Source organism: Leuciscus leuciscus, assembly GCF_965113295.1.
Source record: "Leuciscus leuciscus genome assembly, chromosome: 21".
Classification (NCBI taxonomy): Eukaryota; Metazoa; Chordata; class Actinopteri; order Cypriniformes; family Leuciscidae; genus Leuciscus; species Leuciscus leuciscus.
Window position 1 is genome coordinate 8021391 of NC_138745.1, and position 27072 is coordinate 8048462.

General features: G+C 44.2%; 3 long non-coding RNA genes across 3 annotated transcripts in view; all 3 read left to right on the forward strand.

Annotated features, from left to right (window-relative positions):
• LOC309485002 overlaps nt 1–27072 on the forward strand; it is a 102220-nt gene that overhangs the window by 69837 nt on the left and 5311 nt on the right. The gene's annotated exons all lie outside the window — the stretch shown is intronic.
• LOC309484912 lies at nt 7696–8537 on the forward strand. Its single transcript, XR_014201000.1, has 3 exons — nt 7696–7909; nt 7988–8076; nt 8149–8537. It is a non-coding gene; the product is annotated as an uncharacterized lncRNA (long non-coding RNA).
• On the forward strand, nt 8706–15810 carry LOC309484911. The gene is made up of 3 exons (XR_014200999.1): nt 8706–15182; nt 15261–15349; nt 15422–15810. It is a non-coding gene; the product is annotated as an uncharacterized lncRNA (long non-coding RNA).

Sequence of the window (27072 nt, forward strand, 5' to 3'; positions counted from 1 at the left end):
AGAAGATAATATTGTGAAATACAATTTGTCAGTAATGTAAGTTCCCTTTCGTGGTCACTCCGAGTTACGTCGGATGACGACGATTGGGGTTTCGCTTAGAAGCCTATCACCTTCGAGTATATAAAACGAGCCAATGGCAATGAAATGCCATGGGTCTGCGGAATTTGCACAGCGTAACTCCGCCCGCCGCAGGGGGTATAAAAGGAAGTACGCTGGCACAATGCAGATATGTTTTCGCTTCGGAGCCAAGAGTTTTCTTCACTCCTACAAGCTATTCTGTATCATCTTCACTCTACGAGACGAGCGGCTCTTCAGTGTGTTGGTGTGACGGCGTGTTCCAGCGAGATCGCATTGCCTGCTGCTGATCTGTGCAGTGATCTGCCGACAGTGTGTGTGTTTCTCCCTGGGCGCTTCAGCACTCTGCTGAGCTTTTCCTCTCTCTAAAAGAGCTGCACGCGGCACGTCTTTTTCAAGACGGCTCGCCCGTGTATTTACTGGATGTGGGCGCGTGATTCATCTGCCTAACGGTCACGAGCGCTGTTTCGCGTGTTGGGCTGATTCACGCTCGGCAGCGCTCGTGGGTGAGTCACGTTTTCTCTGCGGGAACGTGACCATCGCGATGTTTATAGATCGAGACTCAATGATCCCCGTGTGGGTAGAGTCCCCTCTGCCACACCCCAATCTATCTCTTCCTCGAGAGGGGATACTTTGGCTGGTGGCCAGGGTGATCTGAGGGTTACAGTGTGGCATAATACCGACGAGCATTCCTCGGGCCACGCCCCCCTCCACATCGCAAACCGTGGGGCTTCCGTGTGTACCTGGTTCTTCTTAGGGACCCAGTGTTTTCATTCGGGGCTCCAGCAGGTGGTGTCATGTCACTCACAGCATCACAAGGCGGGCTTGATTCCTCTGGAAATGAGGATTCGACTGCGTTGCCTCCCTCTGGAGTGTCAGCGTTAGTCGAGTCAGATCCAGAGCTGATGGCCATGCTTTCCCGGGCAGCTGAAAGCATCGGCTGGAGTGGCGCCGCCCTCCCCCTGAGCGCTGTAGGCTTCCCGGATGTGCATCAGGACGCTTCCGGCCCGCGGGCGTCCTCCGCCTTCGCTGCACTCGATCGCGTGGCGATCATGGGCTGTATGTTCTCTGTCACTATCGTGGCACAGGCATGCAGTGCTGTGTGTCGCCTTCGCCTTCGAGGCAGTGCTGACTCGGGAGTTCTGTCGGAACCGGCCGCAGTGGAACGCTAGTCCTTCCCTGGCCAACACTGACAGAACGCGGAAACTCGACCACGCCCCCTTGCTGGGACGCTATGCCTCCCATGCCCGGCTTGGTCGTTCCGCCGCGCACACTACTGACCTCGCTCTCGGGCGACATCGGTACCTGCGTGATCCTGGGTCAGGTGGTGTCCACTAGAGTGGTCCAGACATGGGCTCAGCCAGGTTGATGTGAGGGGGTCTGAGAATTCATTTTCTCAGCTCCCTCATGTCCCAGGCTGGGCTCCTCGGCGGTGTGGTTGAGGACTGTACCCTACAGTTTTTGACCCCCCCCCAGAAGCAGACTGAGGCCTTCTGCACCGACGGTCATCCGTCCGTGCGGTCTCCTTAGTCTGCTTCCTGCCGAGGCCACCTCCATGCGGCTCCTCCCCTCGGGCCTTCACTGGCCCTGAGCAGGAGGAGGTCGCAGGAGGGCGGCGCTGCCCGTCTCCGCCCCTTAGACTGCCACGCCAGCCTAAGCAGCACTCTTAAAAAGCCCCGCGGCCCGCTAAACGCTAGGCTAAGCGGCGCTTCTGAGACGGGTAGCTCAGGATTGGCTTTCTTTTCTCTACAGGAGGTGGTAGCAGGGCCACTCCTTCCCCCGGTGGAGGGCCGGGGGAGAATCTTTTGTTCTCCACTCCCCGCTGCTCGTCCCACGACGGGCAGCACCCTAATGTGGTTAAAGAAAGAATCGAAATTCCCAATCCTGAGCCTACAGAGTCAGAGGGCCGCAGTGCGCGCCACCCTCGGGTCCCGCCACTGCCGCCCTCCTCTGTCCCAGAGGTCTGGGATGACAGCACGCGCCGCCCACGGGCCACGCTCCTCTCATCCCCCTCTGTCGCCAGACCCCTGCCAGAGCACGCCCCCGTGGGACGCGCGCCCTCCCCTGGCCTCCTCTGGCAGGACGCGGTTAATGACCGTGCCCCCGCACAGGGCCGCGATGCCACCCTCGCCGGTGCCGGTCATTCCGCCTCGCTGCCCCACCGACGGTACGTCTGTGGTTCGTATGACCCCGCTGGTGCACTTTCTGGAGGCCTGGCTAGAGCTTCCCAGACTGTCCCGCTGGGTCGCGAGAACCATCAGGCTCGGCTACGCGATTCAGTTCGCGCGATCTCCTCCCCACTTCAGCGGAGTCCGCTTCACTATGGTCGGTGGCAATGCCCCTGTCATGAGAGCGGAGGTCGTCACCCTGCTGGCGAAGGGTGCGATCGAGATTGTCCCTCCAGCTGAAATGAAGTCCGGCTTCTACAGCCCTTACTTCATTGTACCCAAGAAGTCCGGTGGGTTACGGCCAATCCTCGACCTGCGCGTCTTGAACCGCTCCCTTCACAGGCTGCCGTTCAAGATGCTAACGGCCAAACACATCCTCCAGTGTGTGCGGCCGCAGGATTGGTTTGCAGCGATCGACCTGAAGGACGCCTACTTCCATGTCTCCATTTTACCTCGACACAGACCGTTTCTACGGTTTGCTTTCGAGGGGCAGGCAGACCAGTACGCGGTTCTCCCTTTCGGGCTAGCCCTGTCTCCTCGCGTCTTTACGAAGGTCGTCGAGGCAGCCCTTGTTCCCCTTCGGGAACACGGGGTTCGCATCCTGAACTATCTCGACGACTGGCTTATCCTAGCTCACTCTCGAGACCAGGTTTGCGAACACAGGGACCTAGTGCTCCGGCACCTAGTCCGTCTGGGCCTTCGGGTCAGCTGGGAGAAGAGCAAACTCTGCCCCGTGCAGAGGATCTCTTTTCTCGGTATGGAGATCGACTCGGTCGCCATGTGCGCGCAGCTTACGAGCGAGCGCGCGCAGTCACTGCTGACTTGTCTTCGTCAGTTCGAGGACAAGAGTGCGGTTCCACTGAAACTTTTTCAGAGGCTCCTGGGGCATATGGCATCCGCAGCCGCAGTAACGCCGCTGGGATTGCTTCATATGAGACCGCTTCAGCTTTGGCTTCGCGATCGAGTCCCGAGGTGGGCATGGCAACACGGCACGCTCCGAGTCCCAGTGACTCCAGCCTGCCGTCAGACCTTCACCCCGTGGGCGAACCTCAATTTTCTACGGGCCGGAGTGCCCTTAGAACGAGTTTCCCGGCATGTTGTTGTGTCAACAGATGCCTCCAACACGGGCTGGGGCGCCATGTGCAATGGTCATGCTGCCGCGGGCTCCTGGACAGGACCCCAGCGCCTTTGGCATATCAATTGCCTCGAGTTGCTGGCTGTACGTCTCGCCCTGCACCGCTTCCATGCGCTGCTCAGGGGCCAGCACGGACTAGTCCGATCAGACAATACCGCAACAGTAGCGTACATCAACCACCAGGGTGGTCTACGCTCCCGCCGTATGTCGCAACTCGCTCGCCACCTCCTCATATGGAGTCAGAAGCATCTGAGGTCGCTTCGAGCCATTTATATCCCGGGACACCTGAACCAGGCGGCCGACGAGCTGTCTCGAGTTCGGCCTCTCGCTGGAGAATGGCGACTCCATCCCCAGACGGCCCAGCTGATTTGGGATCAGTTCGGCGACGCACAGGTAGACCTGTTTGCCTCCCACGACTCGTCCCATTGCGACCTGTTTTACTCCCTGACCGAGGGCACGCTCGGCACGGATGCACTGGCGCACAGCTGGCCGCGGGGCCTACGCAAGTATGCGTTTCCCCCAGTGAGCCTTCTTGCGCAGACCTTGCGCAAGATCAGGGAGGACGAGGAGCAGGTCATTTTGGTTGCCCTGTATTGGCCCAACCGGACCTGGTTCTCCGAACTAGTACTCCTCGCGACAGCACCTCCCTGGCCAATTCCTCTGAGGAAGGACCTCCTTTCTCAGGGACGGGGCACCTTATGGCACCCTCGTCCCGATCTTTGGAACCTCCATGTGTGGCTCCTGGACGGGACGAGGCAGGTTTGAGTACCCTACCACCTGCGGTGGTGGCTACCATCACTTCCGCTAGAGCATCGTCCACGAGACATGCCTATGCGTTGAAGTGGAACCTCTTCGTCAACTGGTGTTCTTCTAAACATCAAGAACCCACGAAATGCCCGATCAGTGTCGTGCTTTCCTTCCTGCAAGAAGGGTTGGAGCGAAGGCTGTCTCCCTCCACCCTGAAAGTGTATGTTGCCGCCATTGCCGCACATCACGAAGCAGTTGATGGTAAGTCTCTGGGAAGGCACGACCTGATCGTCAGGTTCCTGAGGGGAGCGAGGAGACTAAATCCTCCTCGTCCTCCCTTCGTACCCTCTTGGGACCTCTCAGTGGTTCTAACTGCCCTGCAGAGTGCTCCATTTGAGCCTTTACAGTCAGTGGAGCTTAAGTTCCTGTCAATGAAGACAGCGCTCCTGGTTGCATTGGCCTCCATCAAGAGGGTAGGGGACCTGCAGGCATTTTCGGTTGACGAAGCGTGCCTGGAACTCGGGCCGGCTAACTCTCACGTGATCCTGAGACCCCGGCTTGGATACGTGCCCAAGGTTCCTACCACACCCTTTCGAGACCAGGTAGTGAACCTGCAAGCGCTGCCCTTGGAGGAGGCAGACCCAGCCTTGGCACTGCTCTGTCCAGTACGCGCCCTCCGTGCTTACGTTGACAGAACGCGGTGTTTCAGGACCTCAGACCAGCTCTTTGTCTGTCATGGTGGGAAGCTGAAGGGAAAGGCTCTCTCAAAGCAAAGGTTATCCCACTGGATAGTGGATACCATTGCTTTGGCATACCAGCAGCAAGGTCGTCCGTGCCCCCTTGGTGTGAAAGCCCACTCCACACGTAGTGTGGCTTCCTCCTGGGCTCTAGCGCATGGCGCCTCGCTAACAGACATTTGTAGAGCTGCAGGCTGGGCGACACCCAACACATTCGTGAGATTCTATAATCTCCGAGTAGAGCCAGTTTCTTCTCATGTACTCGCTTCAACCAGCCGGTGCTAGATTCTGCTCAGGTGTCTTCGCTTGCTCGCCATTCCTCTCCACGGACGGGATACGTGCGATATTTCTCTCAGGTGAGTCTGATAAGCTCTGAGTTTCCTCCAGCACTGGTTACGTCAACGCCTGAGTTATGCCAATCTGCCATAACGCAGCTTTTGCGCTTGACTAGGTGCCTCCATGTGCATGGTTCCCCCTCTGGGCGACCCCCACATGTGTATTCCACTGTAAGTCTCCTTGTGAGCGTGTGTCTTTCCCTTGGCAAGCCACCTTGCCACCCCTGGGGTTTAAAATTCCACCTGCGGCTGGACACCCCAGTGATTTTCCATATGCAGCCCTCTGGGTCATATGTGTATTCTAAGTCCCCCCCATCAATGGCTGGGCATAATTGCATATTTCTCTCTGGAGATATGCTTCCCAGTGTACCTTGGTATCCCTGTGTTAAGTAGGACTCCTTCGTTCGTGCTAGTCTCACAACAGGGAGCTCAGACTTACGCAGGGCACTGGAAGACAGCCGAGGTGGCGTGATTAGACTGGAACCCCAATCGTCGTCATCCGACGTAACTCGGAGTGACCACGAAAGGGAACGTCTCGGTTACGGATGTAACCCTCGTTCCCTGAGTGGGAACGGAGACGTTACGTCTTCCTGCCACTTCCGCTGTACCGCTGAAAAACGCCTGGGGCTAGTCTCGGCTCCTCAGCGAAGACATATCTGCATTGTGCCAGCGTACTTCCTTTTATACCCCCTGCGGCGGGCGGAGTTACGCTGTGCAAATTCCGCAGACCCATGGCATTTCATTGCCATTGGCTCGTTTTATATACTCGAAGGTGATAGGCTTCTAAGCGAAACCCCAATCGTCGTCATCCGACGTAACGTCTCCGTTCCCACTCAGGGAACGAGGGTTACATCCGTAACCGAGACGTTTGTTTTCTCTATTTTGCCAACGAAAATAGTTCCAAACTAAGCCAAGCAAAACGGTTGTACGTCTAAGCAACACACTGTTCCTGAATGAATCAGCCGTTTTAACGATCGTTTGAATGATTCATAAAGCCTATGACTTGCCGCCACCTACTGGTGGTTTTAGTTTAATATTTAAAGGATAGGCTAATGTCATTTAAAAATAATTTAATATGCCCAATAATACAAAACATTACTCTCATAGCATTATAACTGGAGTGTAATGCATTGTGTAGTTGGAAGAGGCTACTAGAGATGCAAGATGCTATTCAGTGCAACTAGATTATCATATTGTAGGTATATTAAGTACCTGTTATACACTTTATTTACATTTGTAAAATGTAAAAAAGTCTTCATTTTTATTTAAAATTAAATGCCTCTCCAAACTGATAAGAGATGGTATAGAGGGAAGAAAGGGATTCGGAAAGAGACTCGAATTAATTTGTTCGCGTCAAAAGCTAAATCTGCTGTTCTTACTCTACTCACCACTCTCCCGGATCACCAATTTACCAGATCGGGTTCTATTAACATATTGTCTGACCAAACCATATGGTAGGTGAAAAGGTTTTTATTGTTATTTTTTTCATAATAATCACACTAAATTAGCCGGTTAAATGGACAGCTCTATGCACACGCAAATTGACTCTCCTGCTGCAGTCGCTGTTCTGCAAATCTTGATTGACAGATGTCTCGTCCAATCAGCAGTCAGTATTCCATTTGCCATACATACCTACCTTTTCCCTTTTGTCTGACTTGTGTTTACTGACTTGCTAATTTGTTTTCAGATTTGTCGTTGTGTTTTCAGATTTTTTATTTTGTTTTCGGAAATGTTATTGTGTTTTCTAACTTGTTAATTTGTTTTTAGTCTTTTCATTTTGTTTATAAATTTGTTGTTTTGTTTTCGGAATTGTGTTTTGTTTTGCACTCCTCAGCCACCGTAATGTCCCCATGAGAAACAGTTACCCAGCTAAGAGGGAACATTCTCAGAACTTTGGCTAACATTCTGACAGGTTTTTTCAAAGTTGTGACAAATGTTTTTTTTCCAGTAAAATAGAATATTCGTTCAAAGTTATCTGGTCTTAAATAGTATTCTCAAAATGTCAAAACTTTTGGCAACTTTTTGAGCAATGTTGCAACCGATCTAAATTATCCAGATAGAAATTTGTTGCCCATTCTCAGTGTGAAAGTGCTTAAGCAACAATTGCTGAGCAACATTGCTCAAAAAGTTGCCCAGTGTAACATCACCTTAATACTTCAATGCAGACACACACATGTACTCATTTCAATCTTTCATCAACTTGTTACTTTCTTGATCAATTCCTTTGGTCCATAGTTAATGTTTCAGCAGGACTGGAGCTCTGGCCCTGCTGAAAGCTCTCTGAAAGCTCAAGAATTAATAATTAATTCCCAAATGCATGGCAGTGCTTCATGAGACCAAAGGGAAGTCCTGATGTCTGCTTACTCCAAGCCTGTCCAGATGAAGAGCTCTGGCTGTGTTCTGAATGACTGTTCCAGGGAGCCTAATTATATCCGAAATGTAAGATATTCACTGAAAATCCTGTAGCTCATGCATATATATATATGTAGTGGGTTGGTAGTGGGGATGTATGTGTTTTTCTTTTAGTTTGATTGACGTCATGGCAGAATGCGTTTAGCGTAATTTCCGCTTAAGGAAGTTAAAAGAGGCGTGGCACATTATTGTGGGAGACGCACATGGTTGTTTGGCGTGGCATTGCTGTACGCGGGAAGAGCTTTTGAATCTGCATGCCGAAGTTATCGCCTGCTAGTTTATGTTGCCAATAATCCCCGGGTAGGTTATGCGATTTATTATGTATGATAAAAGCAGAGTATTGTTTGTTCCTGAGTATCCGTGTTGCATGTGTTATAGTAACAAACCTGAAATCACGGTCATTCACGTGGAGTGCACGCCTCATACTAATCAGCTTTCCTGTCCATGTTGCTGGTGACGAGGGAGGGGTAGGTTGTTTGATTTTATTACGTATAAGGGAAAATGAGCATTGTTTTAAGCATGTGTTATATGTGTTATAGTAACAAACCTGAAATCCCGGTCATTCACGTGGAGTTGTACGCCTCATATTAATCAGCTTTCTGTCCATGCTGCTGGTGACGAGGGAGGGGTAGGTTGTTCGATTTTTATTACGTACAAGAGAAAATAGAGTATTGTGTTGAGCATGTGTTGTATGTGTTATAGTAACAAACCTGAAACCACGGTCATGCACGTGGAGCTGTACGTCTCATATTAAGCAGCATCGTGTTCGTGATTTGTGACACATGGTGCAGGTAGTGAAATGTTTTATGTGGTTTTATATTTTGTATAGAGATATATAAATGAAAGGTATAGTCTAGATGTTATTTGTATATTCCAATGTTATACCAATGTAGGTGTGTTAAACATGTATTATGTGTTGACAGATTATCCGGCACCCGATGGCACTAGACCACTGCTTTTTCCCAGTACTTAAAGTTTGTTTTTAATTGAGTTTTTTTTGTTTGTATAAATTTGTTTTGGATCAGAAGTACTGAAACTTCGTTTTCTTTGGTTGATTGTTGTATTGTATATTGTGATTTATTATTTATTTTTTTGTTCCTTTATCTAACTTTGTTTAGAAGTATTGTAAACTTCGTTTTCTTTGGTTGATTGTTGTATTGTATATTGTGATTATTATTTCTTTTTTTTTGTTTCTTTTATTTAACTTTGTTTGGCCATTTTAGGGGGCTGGGTAGGCTACTGGAAGCGGCTATATTTTCCATCTTAGGAGGTGGTGTGATGCAGTGATAACACTATTTTTGGATTGCTGTGGTTGTATATTTCATTCAACACGTGTGTTACAATTTTCCCGGGTTGCACTTAAATAAGTGGAGATCGTTGCTTCCAGCTCAAGACTTGTATACCTGATTCAATCTGGTCGCCCTCCTTATTATGGCCATTCCATTTGTTTGTATTGGGTGTATGATTATGATGTTTAGTATTTGCTCCCAGTAAATGTTTTAAGAGTCATTTTAAAGAAATAAAGACCGTGTACCTCACTATTGCCTATACTTTCATTCAATTGAACAACTTGAGCGAGTTTAATTCCCCACTAATTATAGACGGCGGAGGTCCGCCTTGTTACAATTGGCGTAGTCGTGCAGGATTTTCGTATTAAGGCTGTGGGTGTATGGTGCACGGTTTTTTTTTTCTCCTTCTCCTTTTCTTTTTTTTTAAATGGTGTTGTGTACTGGGAAAAGCAGTGGTTGAAGACCTGGATCATCGCTAAAGGGCTGGGAGCACCGGTTGGGAACAGTAGATTGTTCATGTGCTGAGTGATAGACATATCAATTTTCTCTTCTTTTTTTCCCCTTTTTTTTTTTTCTTCACAGTATGGCAGAAGAAATGGCAATACAATTGCAGGCATTAACTGAATTGGTACAACAATTGCAGTCAGAAAATGCTAGGCTTAGAGAAGAAACCACCCAGAGAGTGATAGCTATCCCGGCTAGTGATTCGTTGGAGGGCCCTTCCTCTGTGACTATTCCTGTTACTAATTCTTTACCAATTCCTGTGTCTGGACCATCTCTTCCAGTGGTAACAGAGCGGTATGTTTATGTCCCAAGGGAAAGAAAGTGTCCGCATTTCTCAGGAAAGGCTTCCCAGGATTCTTTGGGAGTTGAGGACTGGATAGAGGAGGTGCGTAGCTCTTTGACTTTACGTCATATGTCAGAAAATGAACAAGCTTTTTTTGTTTTCAATTTACTGGAAGGTGAGGCAAAGGCTGAGATGAAGTTTAGGACCCCTGCAGAAAGAAATACTGCAGAAAAGATTTTTTCCATCCTTCGGGAGACCTATGGTTGTTCTAAATCTTACATAGGTCTGCAGACTCAGTTCTTTCAACGAAAACAGATGGAGGGAGAATCGCTGAGGGAATATTCTCATGCCCTTATGTCTCTTATTGAGTCAGTTAAGCGACGAGACCCACAATGTTTTGCTAATCCTGATTCTGTTCTTAGGGACCAGTTTATCGAGCATGTTAGGGATAGCATGTTGAGACGAGAGTTAAAGAGAAGGGTACGTATGGAACCTTCTGCCTCCTTTTTGGATATTCGTACTGAAGCTATCCAATGGGTAGAAGAAGGAGAACGCATGGCTAGTCAGAGGCCCCGTGCTTATTCATATAGTGCTCAGGGCAGGGCTGCGGAGATTCAAACAAATGTAGCTGCAGTACAGCCAGTAGATGAGCTAATAGAATTAAAGGAATGCTTGCGTAAGCAACAAGCACAATTAGACTCTATTATGAGACATCTTGAACCACCAGTGTTTCCTAAGAGGTATGATGGGCGTCCACGTGGTGCTAATTTTCCCTACCAGCCAGATGGTAAACCCATATGTATTCGTTGCAATAAAGCAGGTCATATTGCTAGGTTTTGCAAGGTAGATCTGAAGTCATCTCAGCATGTTGCTGGAGGGGATGGCCCACGAAGTTCAAGTCAGTCCAACGTTACATCTAGAGCCACTGTTGATCACTCGGAAAACTAGAACCCTCCGGTGCTGGTGCCCAGGCATCGGAAGGGGAGTTTTCGGGTTTTAAAGGACAGGATGGTATTAAGCTTATAGGGAACTGTCCTACGGTAGAAATGATAATTGGGGGGTTACCTGTAGCTTGTTTGTTAGACACCGGTTCTATGGTGACCACGATTACCGAACAAATTTTTTTTGAACATCTTCAGCCGTCTTTGGGAACAGAGTTGCAGTCTTGCAACTGGCTAAAGTTAAAGGCTGCTAATGGTCTCGCTATCCCATATTTGGGCTACTTGGAGGTGGATGTCCAAGTATTGGGCAGATTACTTCCTGGTATGGGAATTCTAGTAGTGAAGAATCCAGAGGGAGTGCGGGGTCAGGGGCAGCATGGCCATATCGCCGGCTTGTTAGGAATGAACGTAATCAATCAGTGTTATCAAGAGTTATTTATCCAGCATGGAGATTCTTTGTTTCAGCACCTAGGGGTACAAGCTTCAGGAAAAGAATGGAAGAAGGCAATGGCGGAATGCAGACAGCTTGATCGTGTCCTGGACACAGGGTTAGTTGGCCGCGTTCGGGTTCGTCCCGGACCTGCTGTTCTGGTTCCAGCTGGTACTTTAAAGTTTGTTTCTGCTATTTGTCACACTGGATTAGGATCTACATTTTCTTCAGGTTTGTTGGAGCCTTTGCCTTTGGAGAATTGTCACTTACCTTGTGATTTGATCATATCTGCTGCATTTCTGTCAGTAGCTCAGGGGAGGCTGGAGGTACCTGTCGTAAACTTAGGGACTCAGGATCGGTGGATCCAACCTAAGGTAGTTCTTGGAGACTTTCATCTAGTTTCAGTGCAGTCTACAACACAAGTAGAGTTCAATTCCCAGAGTTCCACTGGAGAGCAGGTAGCTGTAGTCCAAGCGGTGGCAGTGGAAGAACTCCCCTCTGTGGATTTTTCACAGTTAGTTTGCCCTAATCTGTCTTCTCAGGAAGTATTGGAGGCCCGTACTCTTCTGGAGAGGTATAGTGACATCTTTAGTCGTGGGGAAGGTGATTTGGGCTGTGCTACCTTGGTTGAGCATACAATACCTTTGATAGACGAGACTCCAGTGCGACAGCGTTATCGTAGGTTACCTCCTTCTCAGTACGATCAGGTAAAGAGGCATATCCAAGAGCTGATAGATCAAGGAGTGGTAAAGCAGAGTTGCAGTCCATATGCATCTCCAATTGTTGTTGTACAAAAGAAGGATGGTTCAATTAGGCTGTGTGTAGACTATAGACAACTGAATTTAAGAACTCGTAAGGACGCCTTCCCTCTCCCACGGATTGAGGAGTCCTTGGATGCTTTGGCTGGGGCTAGGTTGTTTAGTACCTTAGATCTAGCTAGCGGATACAACCAGGTTCCTGTAGCCAGTCAAGATCAAGAGAAGACTGCGTTTTGCACTCCCTTTGGGCTCTTCGAGTTTACTAGGATGCCCTTTGGGTTGTGCAATGCGCCGAGTACCTTCCAGCGCCTCATGGAAAGGATATTTGGTGACCAACGATTTCATGCTTTGCTTTTATATCTTGACGATATAGTGGTCTTTTCAACTTCTTTCCAGCAGCATTTGGAGAGGTTAGAAATGGTGCTGAGACGTCTCCAGCAATATCACTTGAAATTGAAGCTACAAAAGTGCCATCTGTTCCAGACTGAAGTGAAATATTTAGGGCACATTATTTCGGCAGAGGGAGTAGCTACTGACCCCGAAAAGGTTAGTGTTGTTGCCCAGTGGCGAAGGCCTAGTAGTGTGACAGAATTGCGTTCCTTTTTGGGCTTTGCTTCATATTATCGCCGATTTGTTGAAGGGTTTGCTTCGGTTGCTGCACCCTTGCATAAGTTGGTGGGAGCACTGCAAGGTGGTAAGAGGGTGGTTCGTAGAACTACAGGCTCCTTTGAACAACATTGGAGTGATAATTGTGAGAGAGCTTTTGTGATCCTTAAAGAGAAGTTGGTGCATACTCCGGTGTTGGGGTATGCAGACTTTTCTAAACCTTTTATTTTGGAAATTGATGCGAGTCACCGTGGTCTCGGAGCAGTTTTGTCTCAAGACCAGGGGGGACAGACTAGGCCTATCGCATTTGCCAGTAGAGGTTTGCGGCCCCCTGAAACGAATATGTCAAATTATAGCTCGATGAAATTGGAGCTTTTGGCTTTAAAATGGTCAATAACGGAGAAGTTCAGGGAATACCTAATGGGCAACAGGTTCATTGTGTATACCGATAATAACCCCTTGAGTTATTTGCAAACTGCAAAATTGGCAGCCGTAGAACAGCGTTGGGCTTCTCAGCTGGCTCTTTTTGATTTTGACCTTCGGTATCGACCAGGGGCGGCTAATCGTAACGCGGACGCATTATCACGTCTTCCCTCCCCCACTATGAGTAGTCAGATGATGAGCAGTGCCGGGACTGTAGTTCCAGTTGAGGTTATTTTACATCAGCCGGCTGTTAAGTCAAACCCCCATGTCGCTAATGCCTCGGCTATAAATGCTGTACCAGTGCGAGAGAAATGTGATCTCTTTGCATTGCAGGCCTCCGATCCGGTGATTGGAAGTTTCCTGAGACACTGGAGGAGGGGAACACTGCCCTCAAAGGGAGAAGTAGATCAGAGCCAGGTAGGCCTTAGGGAGTTGGTTAGGCAGTGGCCTCGGATTAGGGAGGATAAAGGAGTGTTATACCGTCAAGTACAGCTTCCACCGGCAGGAGAGACCGTCTTGCAGTTATTACTCCCTATTGCTTTACGGACTGAGGTTCTTAACAATGTGCACAATAACCATGGCCATCAGGGTGTCGAGCGAACCATGACCTTGCTAAGGGAAAGATGCTATTGGCCAGGAATGTGGAAGGATGTTAAACAGTGGTGCAGTGCATGTGAGCGGTGTGTACTGGCTAAGGCCACACAGCCTAAATTCCGCACCTTTATGGGAAGTCTAACTGCATCCCGACCTTTAGAAATCCTTGCAATTGATTTCACTCTCATGGAACGAGCTAGCAACGGTCAAGAGAATGTTCTGGTGGTGACCGACGTGTTTTCCAAGTTTACTCAAGCCTTTGCAACCTCAGATCAGAGAGCAAGGACCGTGGCTAAAATACTGGTGGAAAAGTGGTTTTGTGTGTATGGCGTACCTAAGCGTATACATTCGGATCAAGGCCGTAGCTTTGAGAGTGAGTTGTTTAAACATCTTTGTGACCTTTATGGGATTCAAAAGAGTCGTACTACCCCATATCACCCTCAGGGGAACGGGCAGTGCGAACGTTTCAATCGAACGTTGCATGATTTGTTGAGGACTTTGCCTCCAGATAAGAAAGGGAAGTGGCCACACTTCCTTCCGCAACTGTTGTTTGCGTATAACACCACTGTTCATCAGTCCACACAGCACTCCCCTTACGAACTTATGTTTGGTCAGAAGCCACAGTTGCCGATTGATTTCCTCTTGGGTGCAGCGGAGGAAGAGTTGGTAGGAGGCCATGTGAGCGACTGGATTCTCCAACATAAAGAGCATTTGTCTTTAGTTTATGATCGTGCACGGAGGTATCTGGAGGAGAAGGCCCCATACCAGGGAGTAGTGCTACCAAATGATGCATCTATACTTGCTCCAGGCACGTTGGTTTATTGTAGGAGTCACCCTTTGGGGCGCAATAAGATCCAAGATGCATGGTCTCCTAGCATGTTTGAAGTAGTAGAATGTAAGGATGGCCTTGGAAATGTTTACGAAGTGCGACGTCGAGATGGCACAGGTCCTTCTAAGTGCCTTCATAGATCTGAGTTAAAACCGGTCCCGACTTCACATATCAGCATGGTCCCGGTGGTAGAGGGAGGAGTAGAGAGTGGTGAAGGAGTGGAGGAGGAGATTGAATTGGAGGAAGGTGATGGATTGGTGGTGGAAGTTACTGTCTCCCACCCAAGTACTTTAGGTCAAGTAAGTGAGGGGCAAATTGAAACAGGAATACAGTTGCGTCCATATTCTTGTTCTGGAGGTCAGGTAGATTGTTTTAGGGGGACGGGGGACCAGAGTGTTACACCAAGTGAAAGTTTGGCTTCACCTGAAAATGCAGGGTGTGGTGGTCCGTCTGCTCTAAGTGGTAATGGATTAGGCAGAGAGGATATAGTTCCTCCCTCAGTTAGGCGAACTACACGTCCCACTGCTGGATGTCACCCAAATCCATTTCGATTACCTCAGCCTGTATCTCAAGAGTTGGGTCCTAGTGATGCAGTAGTGAGTTCACATTTAACAGCATTTAGACCATGGTTATAGGAGTATTATGAGGAATTCACCGGGACGGCGAATTGTTCTAAAGTGGGGGTGTGTGTAGTGGGTTGGTAGTGGGGATGTATGTGTTTTTCTTTTAGTTTGATTGACGTCATGGCAGAATGCGTTTAGCGTAATTTCCGCTTAAGGAAGTTAAAAGAGGCGTGGCACATTATTGTGGGAGACGCACATGGTTGTTTGGCGTGGCATTGCTGTACGCGGGAAGAGCTTTTGAATCTGCATGCCGAAGTTATCGCCTGCTAGTTTATGTTGCCAATAATCCCCGGGTAGGTTATGCGATTTATTATGTATGATAAAAGCAGAGTATTGTTTGTTCCTGAGTATCCGTGTTGCATGTGTTATAGTAACAAACCTGAAATCACGGTCATTCACGTGGAGTGCACGCCTCATACTAATCAGCTTTCCTGTCCATGTTGCTGGTGACGAGGGAGGGGTAGGTTGTTTGATTTTATTACGTATAAGGGAAAATGAGCATTGTTTTAAGCATGTGTTATATGTGTTATAGTAACAAACCTGAAATCCCGGTCATTCACGTGGAGTTGTACGCCTCATATTAATCAGCTTTCTGTCCATGCTGCTGGTGACGAGGGAGGGGTAGGTTGTTCGATTTTTATTACGTACAAGAGAAAATAGAGTATTGTGTTGAGCATGTGTTGTATGTGTTATAGTAACAAACCTGAAACCACGGTCATGCACGTGGAGCTGTACGTCTCATATTAAGCAGCATCGTGTTCGTGATTTGTGACACATGGTGCAGGTAGTGAAATGTTTTATGTGGTTTTATATTTTGTATAGAGATATATAAATGAAAGGTATAGTCTAGATGTTATTTGTATATTCCAATGTTATACCAATGTAGGTGTGTTAAACATGTATTATGTGTTGACAGATTATCCGGCACCCGATGGCACTAGACCACTGCTTTTTCCCAGTACTTAAAGTTTGTTTTTAATTGAGTTTTTTTTGTTTGTATAAATTTGTTTTGGATCAGAAGTACTGAAACTTCGTTTTCTTTGGTTGATTGTTGTATTGTATATTGTGATTTATTATTTATTTTTTTGTTCCTTTATCTAACTTTGTTTAGAAGTATTGTAAACTTCGTTTTCTTTGGTTGATTGTTGTATTGTATATTGTGATTATTATTTCTTTTTTTTTGTTTCTTTTATTTAACTTTGTTTGGCCATTTTAGGGGGCTGGGTAGGCTACTGGAAGCGGCTATATTTTCCATCTTAGGAGGTGGTGTGATGCAGTGATAACACTATTTTTGGATTGCTGTGGTTGTATATTTCATTCAACACGTGTGTTACAATTTTCCCGGGTTGCACTTAAATAAGTGGAGATCGTTGCTTCCAGCTCAAGACTTGTATACCTGATTCAATCTGGTCGCCCTCCTTATTATGGCCATTCCATTTGTTTGTATTGGGTGTATGATTATGATGTTTAGTATTTGCTCCCAGTAAATGTTTTAAGAGTCATTTTAAAGAAATAAAGACCGTGTACCTCACTATTGCCTATACTTTCATTCAATTGAACAACTTGAGCGAGTTTAATTCCCCACTAATTATAGACGGCGGAGGTCCGCCTTGTTACATATATATATATATATAAGTATTGATTGTAGCAATCAGTAATGAGATGCTAGAACCATTTGGGATTGGCTTTCATTAAAGGTCCCATGACATGGATTATTTTATTATTGTCTAATGTTTCCTGGGGTGCCCTTATAATGTTAGTATGTTTTTAAGATGTTTTTTTTTATATAATTTAGAAATAAAAGGCATTTTTCCTAGCCTGATTTTAGCCTCTGATTTGAACGCTCTGATTTGAAGGGGCGTGTCTGCTGAGACTTCAGTGTAAACGCCCACTGCTGTGACTGGCTCACATGCTTGCATATGAAATAGCTAGCATTACATGTGGAACTCTCTCGAATACCTTTACTTTTACAGCTATTATACGTTTTTACTATTACAGCTATCGAGATTAACGAATCGTGAGAAGTTTTTTAATCCTCTGAGGTCGGCAAACGCGCCGGCGCGTTTTGCTGGATTTTCTTCACATAGTAGCACGATAGACTTAAATTACTCCGTCATTTATGGTCATACAGAAAAAAAGAAATATGAAAAAAGAATCTGTGATATGGCTACTTTTGTATGTGTCCACTTACAATCAAATCAAAACATTGTGCTTTTGTAAAATAAAGAAAATAAACAGGGTGTGCTTTCTGCCTCTCCGTCTCGGTGAACTTTTTTTTCTTGAGCACGTTTATAAACTGAAACAAAACTCAGCGAATACTTGTCACATATTTATGAGCCATATATCTTTATAAACATTTAAGTGTGTACTTTTAAATGATCGGATTCAAACTCAAAACAAATATTCTCTGTTTAAGTAATTTGTATAAAACCAACAAGATGTCCAGTTTCTCAAACCCTTGCTCATTATTTTTAATGTGACCACGACCACGCCCACGCGTGCAAAAGAGAGCTTACATTGGATTTACCACAGAAGAAGAAGAACGCAATTTGAAGACAAGAAAGATGTAAGGTAAGAAATTCTTAATTATAATAGTTAATGTTATTGTTGCATAAACTTCACATTGCAGTTGAACTGTTGCTAGATATATGGTGAATATTATAATAGTTAGACCCGTGTTTACTGTTAAATACTGTGTTTGTGGATATCTGCTCAAACGTAGATATGTATAATATGGTAACCATAATGTTTCATATTTTGGAGGGCGCTGTGCGTTTGAATGTTTCATATTCAAAACGCGCTGTGCGTTTGAAAAGCAAAACGCACCAAACATTAGGCTTCATGTTTTTACTCCAATCTCATTTCATAACATCATAACGAATGGAAACATTTGAAGTAACATATGATAGTCAATATATTTTTCTCTAGCATAGTTGTTACTGAAGTGCTCCTTTTTAACGATATATAGGCTGCTATAGGTTATTGTTATTATTATTATTTTATGCAGCACTGCGCGTAGCCTCTGCCTACAAGGCACAACAAACCTGGTGTTCATTATATATCGTTGGAAACATTTGTGTGTGTATTCTGTGAATTTTAAAAAGCAATTTTAACCAGAAAAATCTAAAATCTATTCCCAAAATCGTGCATCCGTATAGTTTCTCTTGATATCAGCATGTTCACAGGGTTTTTTTTGGTTTTTTTTCAGGGACCAGATCCCACTGATGAGTCCTGCTGACTCAAACATTCACATGAGACTCTGTACATGAACATGATAAAGTGAAAATCAAACACCTTGGAAATGAAAGATATGTACAATGTTTTTAGTAATGGCACAAAGGTCTCTGTCTTTGGATCATTGTTTTCAATAGTGTGCTTTTTTTTTCATTTGTTGTGTATCTTTGGATTATGTTGTGTTGTAAATAGATCCAAACAATCAAAAAGCCATTCTTTTTTAAATCTCATTCTTTGTGCAAGGTTGCTCAGAATGATAGGGCCTGATAGCACCTAATAGGGCCATTAGGGGAGGGTCTTTGTCTTTCTCTGGAGTGAAAAGCCATAAATATTCAGGATGTGTTTACGCCTACTCGCATAAAGCTTTCTTAAACAAAACACGTCTTACAAATTTTAAATCAATATATTGTCTTATCTGAATGAGCAGTCAGGATGATTTTCACATAGTTTTGAAGCAAATATTCTAGGCTACGTGATACAATTTTCTAAAGTTGTGTGAATAAATAATCAGTATGGGTTTCGTGGCCTTATTTCATTGACAATTTTTTTCACAAACCACGCATAAATGTCATTATCTCAAACCTACAAACTTTTACATACATGCTGCTGACATATTATTGTAGCAGAGTTTGTGCTACATAAAGTGTAATCAGACTTTAGCCATGAAAATGTCACAAGTAACAGAAATAAGCACAAATGTCAGAGCATGTCAGAACACCTCCATGGCCAGAAAACACCTCAGACCCCAGAGGGTTAAGTATTTATTTATTTATTCCCATCACATAAAAGGTTGCAGTGATGAGCATTGAGCAGATGACAGACAGCCTGTTGATTGCGTGAATGAAGATCTTATCATTGCAATGCAATTTCTGCACTCTCACTAATGATTTCACCAATGCAAACATGAGGTAAGTACAGTAAGAGCTTTGTTGTGCAGCGTAACAGCGATTTCATAACGAGTTTTGGCAAGTGTCCAGATAAACTTGCGCTGTGTGATTGACAGCTTGGGCGACTAGAAAGGGATTGTTCTTTGATCGTTTTCTGTATATTTTAATCACAGTTTAAATACGATTATTTTCATCCTACCAAGAGAAACAATTTGAAGTTGATATTTTAGTCACTGGCTTGATTTACTGATGCATAAACAGTATTGAACGACTTTGAGATAAAGATTATCTGTCTGAACTTGAACAATTACACATCAGAAATTCACATAACCCACTGGTTCTTCAGAGGCTCGGATGAAGGAACTAAAAAAATACTTTTGTGTTCATTTGTACATCCAAACACTGAGCAACTACCATGCTTCGCTCGTTTGCAAGCCATGATGTATCTCGAGGAAAAACCAATATCGCGCTCACGCAGCTCATTTTCTCATGGGCGGGCCAAGGCAAAGAAGAGAAAGGGGAGGTAACCTTTCCCCTTATGACGACATAAAGGGAAGATTCGCCCGTCTGAGCTTTCATTTTCTCAAAAATACCCAGGGCTTGGTTTACACCTATCAAAATGTCTAGTCACTGGGGGACCATAGGCAGTCTAGGGGAACTCATATTAATGTAAAACAAACTCATAAAGTGAAATTTTCATGTCATGGGACCTTTAAAGGGGTGGTTGGTTGATTATGATTTCACTTTTCTAACTTTAGTTATTGTGTAATGTTTCTGTTTGAGCATAAACAACATCTGCAAAGTTGCGACGCTCAAAGTTCAAAGCAAAGGGAGATATTTAAGGACTTAAACAAACAGCTGGTAGGGACTACACGATATTCCTCCCGGGTTAGTGACATCACCGACCCTAACATTTACATAAACCCCGCCCCCGGAACACGATTTATAGATTATCAAGACAGAATATGCTAATCAATGACTATAAGATAACTACACATAAGCTACACAAATTCATCAACTAACCATTCAGAAATGTTGTCTACATGTTGTCACTTCTTCTTGAGTCTCTCCATCTTTCTGACTCCGGTTTGAACATAAAAGGCTAAAAGTTTTAGAAATTTTTGCAAGCTGTTATAGCTCCGCCTTCTGTGCCTGGAGCAGCAGCTCATTTGCATTTAAAGGGACAGACACAAAACGAGGCGGTTTTGCTCACTCTCAAAAAATGACAACTTTAACATGTTATATTAAAATATCTGTGGGGTATTTTGAGCTAAAAGTTCACATACACACTCTGGGGATATCAGAGATTTATTTGACATCTTTTGAAAAGGGCATTATACCACCCCTTTAACGTCAAGCCAGGCATCTAGAGAACATTCATCCATATTGTCCCATTTGTCAAGTTCAAGGGTCAATAAAAAAATATTGGAACATGTAAACATTTTCAAACTTTGGGTTTCGTTAGACCATTAAACTGTGAATCATATCCCATTGTCATATTTAATGCATAATTTAACATATGACTTGTTTAAATCATCGGTATTGTCCCATTTGTCAAGTTTTTTATTTTATTTTGATTCTAGGTTGGCTACCATTGGTCTCTACACTGCAGGTTTTCATTTTAAAGGGACTATGTGTAGCTTTTTAGGTATTTTATTATCTAAAATCAATATTTTTATTCATAAATATGCCCTCAATGGTGTACAAATACCTATGCCAATGATCAGACTAATCCTCGTAAACGAAGAATTTATTATCTTTATATACATAGGACGGGTAGGTCCACGGAGGCTTCCATGTAGTTCCGCCATCTTGAAAAACTATAATAGCAGAGAGGGACAAAAAGTACTAGGCCAAGGCGTTTCCACAACGCGTTTTCGTTCAGAACCAGCGTCACGTGACTGAAGCCAGCAGAAGCGGAGGCGCAGAGCAGTGAGAGGCGCTTGTCACTGCCGCGGCAAGTTTAAAAGGATGCACACTGCACGATTATTTATACACCGTTCATTCATACATATGCTGAGTCACAGGATAAGGAGTCCTTGTCGTCGAAAAAGTCCAAAATAGACCGTAAAAGGAAACGTGACCGGAGATTACAAAAACAAGGGTTAATGTCGGGATACCTAATGCAGGAGAAAGCTTTCAAAAGAGACCCTGAAGTTGCCTGCTTTCTTCTCGACAGGTAAGTCAATGTTACGGTCTTAATTACAAGCTTTTTTTCATTGCTTGGTTGTGTACTTTATTATATAGACAGTCGAACATTTATAGTTAAAAGTTAAACAGGCTCTTTGATGAATAGCAGCTATTGAGTAAAGGAACGTTAGAGAAGGCTCTGATGATGATGATATCTAACAATGCACGTACTTCAAAAAATATAACGAGTAAAGGCGGCATTACTACTAATTACCATAGTTAATGTTTTTCACAGTCAGTAATTGATAACTGTAACATTCTTTTTTTCGTTGTTTCAAGTTTCAGTTTGTTTTAAATAACAAACCTGTTCACCCGATGAAAAACTCGAAGTGCTATTATAAGACATCCTGTCATAGCTTTTTGGTACATAACGGCAACCGTAGATGCAACGCGCATTTGAAAAAGTGAGGCGCTGGAGAGCATTATTCGTTTGAATGCAAAATACAATTTCACCACTAGATGGGAGAAATTCCTACACACAGTCCCTTTAAATGAAAGAGCAATGTTAGAATTCTTCAAAAAAATCATGAAGTCACTCTTTTTACTACAATAGAGTAGCCTAAAGTTATATAGTATGTGTAGTAAAATATATATATTGTTCTGTTCACATGATGAAACCTCTGTTGTTCTGGAGCATTGCTCTTTGAGATAAAACTTGCTCTTTGACTCAAGGGATGTTTTGTCTGTGTAACGGAAGCCAGCCAGTGAAAGCTGTACAGGTAGCCAGCAGGTAGGTAGCCAGCAGCCATATCACCCTGTAGCCCAAGACTGGTTGCCCACTGAAGCTAAGCAGGGCTGAGCCTGGTTAGTACCTGGATGGGAGACCTCCTGGGAAAAACCAGGTTGCTGCTGGAAGAGGTGTTAGTGAGGCCAGCAGGGGGCGCTCACCCTGTGGTCTGTGTGGGTCCTAACACCCCAGTGTAGTGACGGGGACACTATACTGCCAAAAGAGCACCGTCCTTCGGATGAGACGTTAAACCGAGGTCCTGACTCTCTGTGGTCATTAAAAATCCCAGGATGTCCTTCGAAAAAGAGTAGGAGTGTAACCCCGGCATCCTGGCCAAATTTGCCCCTTGGCCTCTGTCGATCATGGCCTCCTAATCATCCTCATATACTGATTGGCTTCATCACTGTCTCCTCTCCACTAGTAAGCTGGTGTGTGGTGGGCGTTCTGGCGCAATATGGCTGCCGTCGCATCATCCAAGTGGATGCTGTACACTGGTGGTGGTTGAGGAGATTCCCCCCTTCTATGTAAAGCGCTTTGAGGTCTCAGAAAAAGCGCTATATAAATGTAACGAATAATAAAAAATAAAAAAACAATACAGGTAAACCTCACTCCCCTGATCTCAAGAGGCGCACAGCAGCTGATGCTATTTACTGGGGTCTTTAGTGTCGCTGGTTTGAGTCCCACTCGGAGCGGGGCAAGGTTACATTGGTGCCTAACCCGGATGGGAGTAAGGTTTAGGGGGGTGAGTGTAACGGAGACAAGCTAGTGAGAGCTGTGCAGGTAAACTTTAATGTCCTTGTAAGCGTGCCCGCCTCCCATGCTGGAGACGCTGAGAGGGGTTTTTCGTTTAGTTATACCATACTTTCAGGAAAATAAGTCGCACCTGACTATAAATTGCATTGGGTCAAAATTGGATAGTGATAGATGCTACTTACACTGTTAAAATAGTAGTATTTTCTTAGTGATATGCTGTTTACACTAAGTGCAAATAGCGATAGTGTCACATCTTGTTTTGGTTTTGTTTCATGCTCTTGTTTCATGTCTGTCATGTTATCCCCTATTCTAGTCATGTGATCCTGCCATGTGTTCCCTTGTCTTATGTGTCATGTTCTGATGGCCCCCGCTTTTTAGAGTCTCCTGCCAAGATGACCGCCCGCCCTCCACGCCAGAGCCCTCTGCCAAGATGGCCGCCGCCACGCCAGAGCCCTCTGCCAAGATGGCCGCCGCCACGCCAGAGTCTGCAGGCCCTGACCAGTGCCCACCAACGCTTCATGGCCCAGGCCCCCATGTCCATGTCCTGTTCCCCTGGCCCACCATCCTTCCCCCAAGACCGCTTCCGCTCTACCACCCTCCAGAACTATTTGTATCTGTTTTGGTTTTGTTTGGGTGTCTGGAGCCACCCATAGAGGGGGGTATACTGTATGTCACATCTTGTTTTGTTTTTGTTTCATGCTCTTGTTTCATGTCTGTCATGTGATCTCCTGTTCTAGTCATGTGATCCTGCCACGTGTTCCCTTGTCTTATTTGTCATGTTATGATTGGTTTATTGTCTTGATTGTTCACAGGTGTCGCTGAGAGTTTGGTGAGAGTTTGTCGAGAGTTTGGTGAGAGTTTGTCGAGAGTTTGTCAAGTTATGCTACGTTATGCTACGTCAAGTCTTTGTTTTATGTTTGATCATGTTTGGGAAATAAACTGCACTTGGGTGGGTTCTACAGCTTGTCTTCAGTGGAACTTTCTTACAGATAGATTCTATTTACACTGTAAAAATAGCAGTAATTTCTTTGCAATAAGTGTACATTTTATTTGCACCTCAGTATTTCACTACATTATAAAACAGTATATTATATTAATTAAAAAGCAAAAGGTTCTACAAAAGGTGGATCACATCAACAGTATCTGCAACATACTTTACCAGAGATGGTCTTATATTAGGAAGATGAGAGGGTCTGTATCTCTTTCCATTGGAGAAAGCGTAACGGCTAACTTGGATCACATGACGCACCTCAGCCTATCATTTATTGGCAGTGAAGTCTGTGCACACAGTTAAAAAATGTATGACAGTCAGTTACAGTTTACATTAATCAGTTTCATGTGGATTATTAGCGTGTTGGTTTTGTGAATAAATGTTCAATATTTGGTGTTATATTGCTAGTAAAGGTACAGTGGACTGCATTGTTTGTGGAATGTGCTTTACTGTGGAAAAAAGTGTGAATATGTCTATTACTAGTCTATGTCTAGACTATGTCTATTCTAAGTACTAGTCACTGCAGGGCACAAAAAAAACTACATTTAAGATTACACTAAAAACTGAATTGTAATTTAATACATATTTAATTAATTAAAATGATATGTATTTTACCATTATTCATTAAAAACCGTTATATCATCATCATTTGGCACAAAGTAGTTGACACAACACTTCATGTTTTATTTTAATAAAACAACATACAATATAACACAATATTTATAATTAAATTAATCATTTTGTCTTTATTCATTAAAGTGCATAATATCCGCGTCATATCATATGCATTCATGCAGTTTTAGGCTAATAGTCATAATTTACAGTTCAAGTCTTATTATCATAACTGGTAAAACCTGAAAGCCAAAGAAAAAAAAACATTGGTATTTTTTACTTTCTTTAGACAATATACAATATCACTCAATATTACAATTAAATACTATGGTAATGCCGTAAATGAGTCCTGCCTGTCACGACATTACCATCTCTGCCTTCCCTTATAAAACAACAATTTTATCATAGTAAAATCTACATATCGTTCCCAACAAAAGTATTGTTTAGCGTAAAACATGTTGAAGAGCGTACAGGCTGTCGATTACTTAAATGATAGGTGTTTCCTAACTAAAGCGGTATATTCAGTGTAGTGAAGCCTCCTCTCCATTGACATCCATTCATAAATAATGGCCTCTGCTCTCCTTTCCTGCGTACCAGCGTTAGCATTAGCCGTTTGGTGGCTTTGGCCTTACTCCCTACTTTGCACTTTGCACTGTAAATAGACACTTGAATAAAATACAGATAAGTTGCATTGGTGTATACGTCACATTATTTTATTACATTCAGAAATACTTTAAAATACAGCGTGACATAATATATTCAAGAAAATGGTTGTCATATTAGTCTTGAATCATGGAAGGGCTGGTTACTTTTCTCTTTAAAGAATGGGAAGCTTTTGTCACTTCTATTGGGAGGATACTGCAAGAGGTGAGAGAAAAAAATAGGCAGGTGGGTTTGAGAAATGACACAAACCAGATTTGAACTTGAATCACCCATATAAGCAGTATTGTGCAATGTGTCAGAATCATATTATCAGGCCTTTGAATTTAAACCAATTACTGCCAGCGTGATTTTTCTGTGGGCTTTGCTTCATGTGCCCAAAAGCAGAAGGGTTTCACAGTGCAGAGAACACTGCCCACATGAATGAGATCTGACAGTCACCAAATTATCTTCAGATAAAGTCTCCCTGGGGTAAGCCGGGTCTTCCTGGAGCCCACAGCATTCACTCTGAGCATCATGAGAGCTGGCTCCATTTGAATTATACTTCAGCAGATGAACATGTTCCCACTGGATTTTGGAGTTGGTTTTTGCATCTGTGCATGCGCTTAGCATTGAAAATGCTGCTGGATGGATAATACTGTTGCTTTTATTTACATTTACATTTATTCATTTAGCTGACGCTTTTATCCAAAGCAATTGCTATATATGTCAGAGGTCGCACGCCTCTGGAGCAACTAGGGGTTAAGTGTCTTGCTCAGGGACACATTGGTGTCTCACAGTGGATTCGAACCCGGGTCTCTCACACCAAAGGTATGTGTCTTATCCATTGCGCCACCACCACCCCATATGGCCGCCGCCACGCCAGAGTCTGCAGGCCCTGACCAGTGCCCACCAACGCTTCATGGCCCAGGCCCCCATGTCCATGTCCTGTTCCCCTGGCCCACCATTTTATGAATCTATAAGTTACGACACTACACTGTTTTTTTTTTTTTTTAGGAAGTCATTTAACTGTTTAAAATCACATTTTCGGTCTTTCTTAGCGTTATGGTACAAAGATTGTAAATTTAATTTCTGAGATTTTCCTCAGATAATAGGCAAGAATTCTCTAAGGAATTATTGTGCCAATGAATCTGACAGAAAGCACACAGTCTGCACTGAAATGGATTGGAGTAAGCCATAAATGATAAATAACAAAAAGCAAAAGAGTTGAGTCAGAACTGCACATTGAGTTTCCAGTCATAAAAAAACATATTTACAGACCTTAAAAAGTAATGGATATTTCTGTAGTGACTATCAATTGTTCTAGGTATACATCTAGGCTCTATATGAATGCAATCTTGATATGAAATTACTGTTTACATTACACTTCAGGCTTCTGATACCGTGGAAAAGAGCTGATTTAGATTTATGCATCATTCCGATTGAGCCGAAAATCGCCAATACAATTATCATAATGATCTAATAAGAACCATAAGCTACTTTAATGCATGTCATTTCTCAGACTTTACATTACACTTTGAGTCTCACATGATCCTTCAGAAGTCCTTCTAATATGAATGAATGAATGAATGAATGAAATAATGATTTGATGAATAGCAATGTCAAAAGAACAGCTTTTATTTGAAATAGAAATCTTTTGTAACATTATAAATGCCTTTACTGTCACATTTGATCCTCGCGGAATAAAAGTATTTAATTTCTTTCTATATCCCTAGAATTTACTAACCCCAAACTTTTTACTGAGATATATATATATATATATATCAGTATACTGTAGTATACTGTAGTATATAACACCCAGACATAACATAGTGTCAGCCAAGATCCTGCACACATCTGGTACGTGTTGAATCCACATGTACCAGATTTGGCCTAAATCTGGGCCGACACTACGTTGCTGCCTTAGCAGTTTCCACAAATACACTCACCTAAAGGATTATTAGGAACACCTGTTCAATTTCTCATTAATGCCATTATCTAATCAACCAATCACATGGCAGTTGCTTCAATGCATTTAGGGGTGGGGTCCTGGTCAAGACAATCTCCTGAACTCCAAACTGAATGTCAGAATGGGAAAGAAAGGTGATTTAAGCAATTTTGAGCGTGGCAAGGTTGTTGGTGCCAGACGG